This window comes from Hakea prostrata, chromosome 2, assembly GCF_041222555.1.
Source record: "Hakea prostrata isolate BN-2017 chromosome 2, UWA_Hpros_2, whole genome shotgun sequence".
Lineage (NCBI taxonomy): Eukaryota > Viridiplantae > Streptophyta > Magnoliopsida > Proteales > Proteaceae > Hakea > Hakea prostrata.
The window spans coordinates 72,449,590-72,463,237 of record NC_142601.1 but is presented as its reverse complement, the minus strand read 5'-3'; the positions used below and the strand labels follow the sequence as shown (position 1 = coordinate 72,463,237).

The following is a 13,648-nucleotide window of genomic DNA, read 5'->3' as shown; positions in this document are numbered from 1 at the left end:
CACAAGCTGGAGATGCACCCTCAACCTTATAGTAGAATTACAATCACAAGGAAAGGCATAAATTATGACAAAAATCATCTGCCAAAATTCAAGATGACTAATCACAAGAACAAGACCCACCCACAACTTTATAAATAATCATAAGAGAAGGAATAGAATTATGATTGAAATCATTTACAAAAATCAATGAAGATGAATCTCAAGGTGGAGACCTAACCTCCAACCCTATAGGATAAGTAGCACAACAGAAATATAATTAAGTTTGAAACCAAGTGTCAAAGCATAAGCACAACCAATCATTCCTTCGTAGATCTTGTCCCAAGGACCTGGTACTTTCACAAATTGAATACGATCGTTAGAGGACTGAAGACCTTAATTCTGACCCAGTTCGAGTCAAATGGGTGTTACAAAGTCTCGTGTTCATCTGGTGCTTGAGAGTCGATTGAAGCTGCTTGTCTCAGTCTTCCAGTATAAGCAAAAGCACAAAAACAGAATTATGACTGTAATCAGGTATCAAAATTGAGAAGGGTGATTCAAAAGCTGATGATCCACCACCAATCGCAAAAAATAAGTACAACCACAAGGCCAGGAATATAATTTCGATTGAAATCAAGTGTTACAAATTAAGAGGTCAACTCTCAAAGAGGAGAAGATCCCTTGAGTTTATAGGATAGTACAATCACGAGACAGGAATAGAATTATCAATGAAATCAAAATTGAGAGGGAAAATCACAAGCTGAAGACGCACCCTCAACCTTATAGGAGAAGTACAGTCACAAGGAAAGGTATAAATTATGACAAAAATCATCTACCAAAATTTAAGATGACTAATCATAAGAACAAGACCCACCCACAACTTTATAAATAATCATAAAGGAAGGAGTATAATTATGATTGAAATCATTTATAAAATCAATGAAGATGAATCTCAAGGTGGAGACCCAACCTCCAACCCTATAGGATACATAGCACAACAACAGAAATATAATTAAGTTTGAAACCTCTTGTCAAAGCATGAGTACAATTACAAGGAGATGAATACCATGAGTATAAACTACAAAAAGGGTCATTCGCCATCACATTATCCAAATAAAAAGAATTATACGTAAGATGGCACGTCATTGAACATTGCTACGGACCTTATGTGAACATTGCTACGGACCCACTAGCAAAGTGGCACATCATTGATATAAAGGAAAAAGCATTTAACAAACTTTTATGCTAGAAGGCATTCGTCTTTTATTATTTTTCCTTTGGGTGTGGGGGTTGGCATTTTGGTGAGTAACAGTAAGAAACAATTTTTGTATACAAATAATTTTGATCAGAAAAATTAACAATCACAGGTGCACCAACCTGTGAGAATCCTAAATTATCAATTCTTTTCTTTCGTTGACAAGATTGGTCAAACAATCTATTCATCTTGTTGGACAAATTTATCATTTGGCCAATAAAAACAGTAACTACAATCTTGAACACAGATGAACACTCCACTTGGGGTTGACAGATAGTAACCTAACCCTCCACATCCCAGATCTGAATGGAAGCTTGCGTCACATGAAATTACCACTTCAAAATCAATTGGAGCTGAACTATTCGGTAGGTCACTTAATAGACAAAATGCATTAGGCAGATGAGACGGTGCATTTTGTTCTCTTTGCAGCCGAAAAATCCAAAGCATCTTTATGTGCCTTCTGCATAACCCAACTTGGATGAGATTCTTTATGTTGCAAAATCAAATGACACCGTGCAAGCCATGTGTGCCACAAAAGAAAGGTAATATGATCAGCTTCAATCTAATTGTTCTTAATACTTTATCTGGCAATCTAATTGAAACAAACACAAGCCCCTCTCTCTATCAAAATTTTTTTGTTACAAACACACTTTACAAACAAGAGACAAAGCATAATCTTCAACAAAGAACTTGGCCCGGGGCCCCCCCCCCCCCCCCCCCAACCGGAGAACTTAACCTGGTGCCCAGGGATCCTGGGTTCTCAAGAATTCCACACCATTCCTCTTGCATTAGATACACCTCTCTATCCCATCTTCATCCAATTGCTTCACCAGCATACACTACTCTCTGACTCTGAGACACCAACAGCTGATACTCTGACCATCATAATTGCAGCCTAAGTTCGGTATCATCAGGCCAGTACTTGATCTCACTTTGAAGCCCTGCTGATTTAAATTTTGGTCTGTAGGACATAAATCTCACAGTGCAGCAAGTGCTTCCCCTACATACAAGCATTTCTTGACCAAAGTTTGATCAGAGTTCTTGTGAATGGTTTAACTTACATGGTAAGCTTCCAATTTCAGTCCTTGCTCTTCCTAATTTTGCTTTCTGGGGCATCATGCTGTTATGAATTTTAGCCAACAATATTCACTTTATCTCCGAGTGACATATTAGTTGGATAGGTCACTCAGAAGTCAAATCAACGAATTGACACAGCAAATAATGGTTCACAGTCTACCTATACCAACCTCATAAGAGTCAGCCAAACTCGGCAATAGGTGTTCATTTGAAACAAGGTTTTCATCCCAGGAGCCAAGGACCAGATTTCGTTAATACCATGACAAGTGCAATGGACTTGTAGATGAAGAAAAACATCTGCACAGATGACAGCTAATCAATCAATAAACTTCATGCCAGCCAGAAAGAAGAAAAAAAAAAAAGATCCACCGGTCTACCCAAAGAATGAAAAGATTCAAACAGTGTAATAGACAGAAAAATTGAAAGTAAGACAGCCAGGAATTGTTGAGACACAAACCTTATCAGAGCACTCACGCTCAGTCTCTATGAATTCCATGTCCTACACCAAGCCAATAGAAAAATCAGAAAGCAAATAGACAACATACCAAGGTGCATTAATGTTAGTTGGTGGGTGTTATTTGTGAAGCACAATGCGGGAAGGAGCTTTATTTATACATAAGATTTATCAAATACACAACAAACGAAATCTTCACAATGTGGGAATCTTACAAGAAAAATAATATCTAGAAATATCCTAGCAATCTACCCTCAATAAGGAAAGAACATAATAGGAAACTATATCTACCCAAATCAACCAATAGTCCAGATCTCCTCAAATAGATTTCTCCTCACAAGACATACAATATCCAAAGGTAGATCTCCTATCATCTAGACACCCTGCCTAGTCTGCATCTGTGTATGCCACAATTTTCAAGTGTTCATGAGCTGAAATTAGATTTCCTTTTCCTAGAGTAGCCTTCAAATACCTTAAGATACGATATTATGCATCCCAAGTGTGAGGAGTAGAGACCCATATACTGGCTAAGAAAATTGACTGCAAATGTGATGTCTAATCTAGTACGAGACAAACAGATCAAGTTCCCTACTAACTTTTCATAACTTAGTTTTGTAATGGTTCTCCTACTTTTGCCATCAAGTGTAGGTTAGGTTCAATAGGAGTTTTTCCTGGCTTAAATCCTAACATTCTAGTCTCTACCACTAGTTCTAGAGTATGCTTTCTTGAGAAAGGGTAATACCATTGGCCAAATCTCCTTCTTTTGTCTACAAGTGTAAGTTAGGAAATAGAAGTTTCTTCTGGCATACATCCTAACATTCAAGTCTTCTTCCAGTATGTCTAGAGTAAACTTTCTTCAAGAGAGGGAAATACCATTGGCCAAATATGCAAATTCCAGCTCGAGGAAGTATCTAAGCTTCACCATGTCCTTGATCATAAATTCGGAACCTAAAAATTTCTTCAGAGCTGCAATCTCATCCTCATTGCTCCCTTTGAGTACAATGTCATCCACTTAGACTAGAACTATCGTGGTACATGAATTTTCTTTCTTAATGAATAGCGTATAATCAACATTACTTTGCTTGTAGCCATTAGAAATCGTGGCCTCATGAAATCTTCCAAACAAAGACCTAGGCGACGGCTTAGCCTGTACAAAGCTCTCTTCAGCCTACACACTTTCCCAAGAGCCTCGATGGTAGCATACCCAACTGGCACATCAAAAAAACACCTCCAGTTGAAGTTCTCTATAGAGGAAAGCATTTTACACATCGAACTGCTCTAGGCTTCACCCGTTATAAGGCAATTGTCCCTAGAAGAACTCCAAAGCGGTGGCGTTGTTGCAAAACATGGGAGGGTATTCAATCAATAAAATAAGCTGCAGTAAGGTCCACATCTCCCCAAAAACATGGGAGTGCATGCATAGCAAACATAAAAAGTTGTCTATTCTTACCGATTCCAGATCTTTCTCTTCTATTGATTGCCCATGCTCCCTCCCGACCTCTAAATTCTTCCCTTATTTATTTATTTATTTATTTATTTTTATATCATGGTTAAGAAGCCTAGTTAAGTTTGATCATCCTAACAATCCAAAAAAGAAGACAAAATCCATCTAGGAGGGTTATGCAAGTGAGGACAAGCAATCTTCTGCCGAGGTGCCATGCCCAGCATGAGAACCAACTGGGATCTTCCTCTACCCTGATTCTCCCAAACAATCCGACCTTCCTAATTCATATGTCCCTTCACAATCTTCCAAGTGCAAAACTTCTTCTATTACCCCCTGTTCCAACTCCTGAGGGGCTTTCGAAGTCCTTTCCCTTTTAAGCCTAATAAGAATAAATTGAAGGCCACCGCCCGGAGCTGAACAGATGCAGAACAACGTACACCTATGCACATTGAATATATGCAAAATTCCCCGAGCCTAGATTTCTACCTGTGCTCTCTGACTTCTAAGGACCAAACCGATTCTTGAGGTACTTCAATTTTCTCGCGGGGGATTTGGCTCCTGAGAAAGGAAGAGAGAGCCAACGATCCCCTCGAGGGATTTTTCATTGTATATTTTTACGCCTCCCATTCCACTCTTTTTGTTGAAGTTGTTCATTGTCTTGGCCAACTTAGCCCGAAACAGTTGGCTCAACATGATAGGGTTCGACAGCTTTTGTTATAACCTGGTTGTTATCCCGAACTTCCGCTTATTTCACAATTCTTTATGCTCCACCCCCACCCCCAAAAGGGTTTGTATTACCTAGCCAAGCGGCCGTCTTGGAAGCTAGACCTCCAGGGTAACTTTATTGAACATGAGACCATCCCGTCCACCACCAAGAAGTGGAGGGAAATTTTCCTATTTTGTTGTCCTCTTTCCAGCGAACCTCTCATTACTGACTTTCAAAAGAGGACGAAAGAAGACCTTGAGGGGATGAACATAGTTTGAACTTTATCCCAAGGAGTTGGAGATTGTTTAGGAAATCAACCAGGTTGAGGGGGATTCTTGGGATGTCCATGAAATCAATCAATCTAGAAGATCCTAAAAAAGAGGTGGAGGCTTTAAAAGCTAAGAAGGGTACCTTAAAGCCAAGTCGGAACAAATAAAAGGAAGAAAGCCAAATCTCTGGAGAAGAAGCTCGGGAAAGGAAAGACAGAGGTTGATAAAACTACAACCATCCTCAATAAGTTGGAGGAGAAAAAGAAGTCCTTGGAAGAGTCGATTGAGACATTGAGTAGCACTCCCTTTGCCGTTCCACCGTACGGGGAAGTGCAGAGGAAGGTAACGAAGGAATATTTCAAAACTCCTTAGCTTGAGAAACCGCAAAATGCCTCGTCTAGAGGGTTTACTTGAGCTTCCTTTCATACCAACTGCCAACCTCATGGAATTCACCGAACCCCCAGCAACACACAAAGAAGTACTTGTAGCACACAACTCTACTCCGAACCCGAGGTTGAGGATGAGAGGAGTCTCGATGAAGTCAGCGCCGAAAAAGAAGCTCCTAATTCTGTTGATGCCATCGTTCAATTACAAGAACAAGTTCCAAATTTCATTTGCTCGGGAAATTTTGTTCTTTTCCGAGCCACCTTCGTATCTCTGGGGTTTGATCTCGAAAATTTTGGAAATGGAAAATTTGTTTCATTTTGTACAACACTGTCGTGAGCTAACCTTTAACCTTATGAACCGACTTCGCTTAATGCTTTCCTGTATTCTTGTGTAGATATTCTTCTTACCCTAGCCTTGAACGAAAGTTCCTATACTCGTATCTGAGTTACCACCCAACCTTTAGAAAACATCTGTTGCCGTCAATGTTTTTAAGCAAGTTAATATTAAAAAAAGTTGAGATACCGTTAGACATGGGTTACCATTCGGAAAGTTTCCCATGAGACTTGGTCATATGCTCCGCTTCAGGTTTGGTAGGTCTATTGCAAGCAAAGGTCCTCTCGAAAGGCCCTTCTAATAGATTGGCACGTTGATTGGAAGTTTTCTTTGATATGGTGCCAAAGGTTCTAAGCCTCTTATAGCACTTCCCCGATCGGATTCTCGTTAACCCAGCCCAAACCTTGAATGATTGTTGATATTTCGGTGGTTTTGCAATGCTTTACATAGTTGATCCGGCTCCATGTTGGAGCAGTCCCCGTATGAGGTGCCAAGAATGACTAGGTTCATGTTTAGACGCATCATTTATACGAGGTGTTATGCTCATAATTTAATAGGTCACAAAGAAGTTTTACGGAAGTAATTGAATGTGTTAGAAAACAAGCTTTAAACAATCAAAATAGCAGTTGAACTTGAACAGAGAAAAAAGAGAAGAAGAAGAAGAAGAGAAGAGAGATGAAGAACCAGTAGAAAAGACCTATGATTCTTAGCTAAAGAGTCTAGAATCACAGAGCACTTTTATTTATAGCTTCTAATGAATCTAATACAACTTGAGAGACAAGTAATTGTCCTCTAGAAGAAGGAAACAAAATATTACAGCTTTAGTAACTTCCTAACTCCTAAAATAGGAAGTTCTGAAAATAGAAACAACACCAAAATAGAAACTATGCTTTCTAAAAACTTCCAAAACTTATGTAGCAAGATTCCCAACTTAGAAATAGAAAATATAATCAAAACAATAGCATAATACTGTTCTTTTTACTGTTCACGTGAACAGTAAAAACACTGTTCACATGAACAGTAACGTGAAGAGTAACTCTCAAATTTACATATACTTCAACACTCCCCCTCAGGCCGGAGCATACAAATCTCCCATGCCCAGCTTGCAACGAGATAGACGAAAACTTGGTCCGAGCAGAGCTTTGGTTAACAAATCAGCTAGTTGGTCGGTAGAGCTCACAAAAGGAGTTGCTATAAGCTTCTTCTTTACTGCATCACGCACAAAGTGACAGTCTACCTCTATATGCTTCGTTCTCTCATGGAACACTGGATTACTAGCAATGTAAGTGGCTGCCTGATTATCACAAAACATTTTCATAGGGGTAGAAACTGGAAATCCTATTTCCTCTAACAATGAACGAAGCCACATCAATTCAACAGCGGTGTGGGCCATAGCCCTATACTCAGCTTCAGCACTAGATCGAGCAATGGTGGACTGTTTCTTACTCTTCCAAGTCACAAGATTTCCACCAAGAAAAGTACAATAACCTGTGGTTGACCGGCGATCAATGATGGATCTAGCCCAATCTGCATCAGAAAAGGCAACCAAGTCCACACTCCGATTTGGTCGATAGATGAGCCCTTTTCCGGGCACACTCTTGAAGTACCAAAGCACTCTCATCGCTGCATCCCAATGAGCCTTTCTAGGAGACTGCATAAACTGACTCAACACACCAACAGAATAAGAAATATCAGGACGAGTAACAGTAAGATAAATAAGTTTCCCAATAAGACTCCTGTAACGATGGACATTATCTAACAAGTCACCATCATCACGTCCTAACTTCAAATGAGTATCCATGGGAATGTCGCTAGGTTTAGAAGCAAGCATGCCAGTCTCAGTCAAAAGATCTAACACATACTTTCTCCTTTTTTACTGCGGATCACTTCAATCCCCAAGAAATATTGTAGATCACCTAAATCTTTGGTTTGGAAAGATTTTTGTAAGTGTGCCTTAACTGTATGGATTGCATCAACATCATTGCCTGAAAGGACAATATCATCAACATAAACTGCCATAATGACAACACAATCAGCTTGCCGTCTAACAAACATAGAGTGATCAGAATAACACTGTACAAAACCAAAAGACTCCACAGTCTTGCTAAATTTCTCAAACCAAGCCCGTGGAGACTGTTTGAGTCCATAAATCGCTTTATTTAGCCTGCAAACACGAACACTGTCCTCCCCCTGAGCAACATATCCGGGAGGTTGCTCCATATAAACTTCTTCATGAAGATCACCTTATAAGAATGCATTTTTTATGTCAAGCTGAAAAAAGAGTCCAATCGTAATTCACAGCCAAAGATATCAAGACACGGACAGAATTAAGTCTTGCCACAGGAGAAAAAGTCTCAAAATAATCTACACCATATGTTTGTGTATAGCCCTTAGCCACCAAGCGGGCCTTAAGCCTTTCAACCGTACCATCAGAATGGTACTTAATAGTATACACCCACCGACAGCGGACCACATCTTTCCCAGGAGGTAAGTTGACTAAAGACCATGTATGACGAGAATGTAAAGCATCCATTTCCACATCCATAGCGGCTTTCCAGCCAGGAATTTTAAGAGCTTCAGTATGATGGGTTGGAATATGAACGACAGACATAGACAAAGCAAGGCAACGAAAGCTAGGAGGGAGATGAGAGGTAGAAACAAAATTGGAAACAGGATAAACAATGTTAGAGTGTAAAGTGCAAGTACGAGTACCTTTCCTTAAAGCAATTGGTAAGTCATCTGAAGGCAGAGTGGGATCTCCACTAGAAGAATCCGGTGGAGAGGATGAAGAAGGAACATCCGTAGGGCCAGCTTCAGGCTCCACTAAAGGAGAGCCGCCGCTAATATTGTTAGGAGGAACTCTACTATCCACAATATGTTCTGGCAACTTATGTCTTCCGATAAACCCGTAGAGGAACATTGCTAGTGGAAGGAACTAAAGAGGGAATAGGAGGAGTATCATCCAAAACACAATTTTCAACAGACATAGATTGACTTAGATAATAAGGAGTGTCTTCAAAAAAGGTCACATCCGCACTTGTAAATTGTTTGCGAAGAACCGGATCATAACAGTGAAAACCTTTTTGAGTGCGTGAGTACCCAGGAAAAATACACTTAATAGAACGGGGGGAAAGTTTATCCAAAGGATGTGGTACGTGAACAAAACACACACAACCAAAAATTTTGGGTGGAACTGAAAACGGTTCTCTATTGGGAAAAACAATTGAAAAAGGAGATTTTTCAGAAAGCAAAGGCACAGGAATGCGGTTAATTAAATGACCAGCAGTCAAAATTGCATCACACCAGTAGCTATTTGGAACATTCATCTGAATCAAAATAGCGCGTGCAACCTCCAAGAGGTGACGATTTTTGCATTCAGCCACTCCATTTTGTTGGGGAGTGAATGAACAACTGGTTTGATGAATCATTCTAAGAGAATCACACAAGTTAGATATATCATGTTGCACATATTCTAAAGCATTATCAGACCGAAAAATTTTAATAGGAAGAGAAAATTGAGTCCGAATTTCATGAATAAAACTTTTAAATGTAGTTAAGAACTCTGTCCGATCCTTTAAAAGATACAACCATGTAAGACGGGAGAAATCGTCCGCAAAAGTAACAAAATATCGAAAACATGCCTATTACTAATTCTACAAGGGCCCCAAATATCGGAATGAACAAGAGAAAATAAGGACTCACTACGAGAGATAGAGCGTGGAGGATAGGTGGCACGATGAGGCTTCCCTAACTCACACGCTTCACAATTTAATCTAGACATTGATTTAAAAGAAGGAAATAAAATTTTTAATCTAGGTAAAGACAGATGGCCTAAACGACAGTGCCACTGGAGAGCATCTACACAATCATCAGAAAGAGCCGCAATAGGGGTAGCATAGTCCAGATAGTAGAGTCCGTTCCTTTCACACCCTCCACCAATCGTCTTCCTCGTGTGAAGGTCTTGGAAAACACAATAAGTGGGAGTAAAAGTCACGGAAGCGGTTTAGTGCTTTAGTTAATTGACTAACGAGATAATAAGTTAAAAGGAAAGTTAGCAACATGAAGTACGGATGATAAAGTAAGAGAAGGTGTAGGAGAAACACTTCCAGAGCCTAGAATAGGTGTGGAAGTCCCATTAGCTATGACAACAGAATTTTTAGTGGTAGATTTAGAAAAAGAGCTAAAAAGTGATGACTTACTAGTCATATGGGAAGAGGCCCCTGAATCGATGATCCAAGGGGTGGGAGTAGAAGTGAGAAGTGCTGTGTTACCTGCATGAGAAAGTGTGGCAGCAGAAGTACTAGTGGATGTGGAAGCGCTAGTTTCAATATTTTGTAATCGGTGAAGGATTTGGCTTACATCATCTCTTAGAGTCTTAGACAAGTCCCCTGAAGAACCAAAACCACTATCGTAGTTTGCAACAGTATTAGTACCACCATTAGAAACGGCATGATTGGCAAGGTGCTTGGCCCACTCTGGTTTTCCATGTTTGGCCCAATAAGCTTCCACTAAGTGCCCAGTTTTACCGCAATGAGTACAAAGTCGAGATGTCTTATCAGACAGTTGAACACCACGACCTCCAGAAGACCTACTAACTCCCCCTGAACCACGACCACGACCACGTCCCCTTCCATAAGAGGTAGTGAAGGCTGAATTTTCTCCTTTAGAATATTTTTTTGGAGAACTCCCTTCAGGCAAGGCAATACGTTGAAGTCTAGAATATGCTTCACTAAGATTAGGGACATGCTCACCAGCAAGAAGATGTCCTTTGACAGATTTCAGTTCAGGGTTCAATCCTGCAAGAAACTTAAACACAAAAAATTCATTCCGTTGGGCCTTAAGCTTCTCTATATCAGTGGTGAGAGGTTGAAAGACATTCAACTCCTCCATCATGCCTTTGAAGGAGTTGTAATAATCCTGCAGAGACTTGTCAGCTTGCTGAAATTGAAATAGTTTTTCATAAATACTAAAAATCCGAGTCATATTTTTAGCTTGGGAATAAGTCTCTTGCAAATCATCCCATATTCCCTTTGCAGTCTTATGGAACATAACATTCGTGGCATTATCAGGTTCCATACTATTCCACATCCAAATTTTAATGATTGCATCATCTTGGATCCAACTAAAATAAGATTTGTTAGTCTCAGCAGGAGGTTCATCCTCAATGAACTTAAGCTTACCTTTTGCAAGTATGTATCCGAACCGCTTGTGACCACAAAAAGTAATTAGAACTACCTTTGAGCTTGATAGATGTAATTTGAACGTTTACATGATCTCCTTGAGATCCTTTTGATTTAGCCGTACTCATGATTGAGTCACGTGTAAGTGAAGACATTAAACTGAGGTAGATATCACTCAAATCAGTTTTCCAAAACTTGAAGTAGAAAGAACACACAAAAAAATTCTGCAACCTAAGAACATAATAGGAGAAAAAAGAGAGGTAACAAAGGTATTCAAGTTCTGGAACGTGTAAGAGTAAGGTAATAGGTAGAGAAGATCAGTTCACATGAATATCTGATCTAACAGTCCATAATATATAGCATTAGGTGGCTGCACACCAAGGAAGCGAAGAAAGAAAAAAAAAAAAAAGAATTTCAGAAGAGAATATTAAGAACAACACTATTTTATTCAAAAAAGCTCTGATGCCATGTTAGAAAACAAGCTTTAAACAATCAAAATAGCAGTTGAACTTGAACAGAGAAAAGAGAGAAGAAGAAGAAGAAGAAGAAGAGAGATGAAGAACCAGTAGAAAAGACTTGTGATTCTTAGCTAAAGAGTCTAGAATCATAGAGCACTTTTATTTATAGCTTCTAATGAATCTAATACAACTTGAGAGACAAATAATTGTCCTCTAGAAGAAGGAAACAAAATATTACAGCTTTAGTAACTTCCTAACTCCTAAAATAGAAAGTTCTGAAAATAGAAACAACACCAAAATAGAAACTATGCTTTCTAAAAACTTCCAAAACTTATGTAGCAAGATTCCCAACTTAGAAATAGAAAATATAATCAAAACAATAGCATAATACTGTTCACGTAAACAGTAAAAGCTGTTTTTACTGTTCACGTGAACAGTAAAAGCATTGTTCACATGAACAGTAACATGAACAGTAACTCTCAAATTTACATATACTTCAAATGAGAATGTTTACAATTCTGTTGGTACTACTTCAAATTTACTGAATTCATAGATCGATCAATATGCTTCCCGGCTCTGAATCTTTTAATCGTTACGTTCTTGGCATTGTTCCCTTGTCGACTACATATAGCCCTTCCCACGTTGCGCTTAAGTTTCCTTAATTTTTCAAATATGAAGACCCGAACTTTGTTGTACAAGATCACTAACTGCACCTCCGGTTCTTGACTTGGGTGTGGTAATATCCCCTTACTCTTTTTTGATACCTTTGGTTCTTGTAGCATGCCATGTTACACAGATCTAGAAAGTCTAGGTTGACCCTCAGTCCCTATTCGTTTGAGTCTTCGATATAGTCCTGATACCTTTTTTACCCGGTTAGGACATTGACCAGAGTAAGCACCTTAATTTTGAATGTCAATCAAAAAGGTGTCTCGCCTGTTGGGTTTCGGCTTGCTGTCCGGTATGAAAAGAAAAGACTTGGTAATTCCTCTAACAACGCTCGGTTTGTCAATTCCACTTTGTTATTGCTTTGTGGGTAGGCTACTGATGACTAACGATGCTAAATATGATATCTGGTATAGAATATCCCGAATCCTGCTACCTCAAATTGCTTATCAATATCTATTATTAGCACCTTTGGGATTCCGAACCAGTAGATGAACTTGCCTTCATAAAATTTATCCATATGCTTTTCAGTAATAGTTGTTACGGGCTTGGCCTCGACCCACTTATATCCATTCCCCACATGCGAACATGGTCACGCTTAAGATGGGAATCAATGGTACTATTGGGACCCTTGGGAGTTGGGACTAGAACATGATTTTGACATTGCTTGCATTTCAGCATGGTCGGTCAATAGAGTCTCGACCTCAAAATCATTTGTGCTAACATTCTCCCGCTTATATGAGCTCCACATATCCCCTCACAGACCTCAGCGAGTGCATACTAGGCATGTGAGGGTCCCACACATTTTAGAAGTGGCTTCTAAAATGTTCGCCTGTAAAATTGGTAATCTAGAATGGTAATCCTTGCCGACTGATTCAAGGATCGGGTCCATCCAACTTTACTTGGGCAAGACACCCCTTATATATACCCCTGAGTCGAGCATTTTATATTTCGGGGAGGCTAACGAAGATAACGTCTCTGTTTCCTTATTTTATTTCCGAGGGATTTGTTTCATAACTACACGATCAAAATTGGCTCGGTATTGTTCCACCTTTGATAGATACATGGCCACCTAATTCCCCTTAGCCTAATTTTCTCCATTGTTTGATTTACCACTAAATGTGAATCGGTTCTCACCTCCACCTCCTTAACTCTTAATACTTGGTAACCTTAAGGACCTACCAAAATTCTCTGATTTGATTTACCACAGGCTATGAATCCCTTCTCACCTCCAGCTCTTTAACTTTTAATGTTTGGTAACCTCGAGGACTTGCCAATATCACTTCATATTCGGCTTCAATAGTTGAAGCCTTGAAGTTGAATCTTAAAGCATAGCTGACTTCTTAAAGTTAATCATGCCCTATATCTCGTGTTATTACTAGAGGCGTTATATAGAGGATCCAGACATAAACTGGAGTCTATTAATTTACAAGTAGAGGGACACTA

General features: G+C 39.4%; 1 long non-coding RNA gene across 1 annotated transcript in view; it reads right to left on the bottom strand.

Moving 5' to 3' along the window:
- Positions 1-13,648, bottom strand: part of LOC149026287 (uncharacterized) — a 77,656-nt gene that overhangs the window by 2,369 nt on the left and 61,639 nt on the right. The window contains exons 3-4 of the long non-coding RNA XR_016171829.1: positions 2,766-2,807; positions 1,968-2,605 (exon numbers count right to left, since the gene is read on the bottom strand). This is a non-coding gene — a long non-coding RNA (uncharacterized LOC149026287). The remainder of the gene's footprint in view (positions 1-1,967; positions 2,606-2,765; positions 2,808-13,648) is intronic.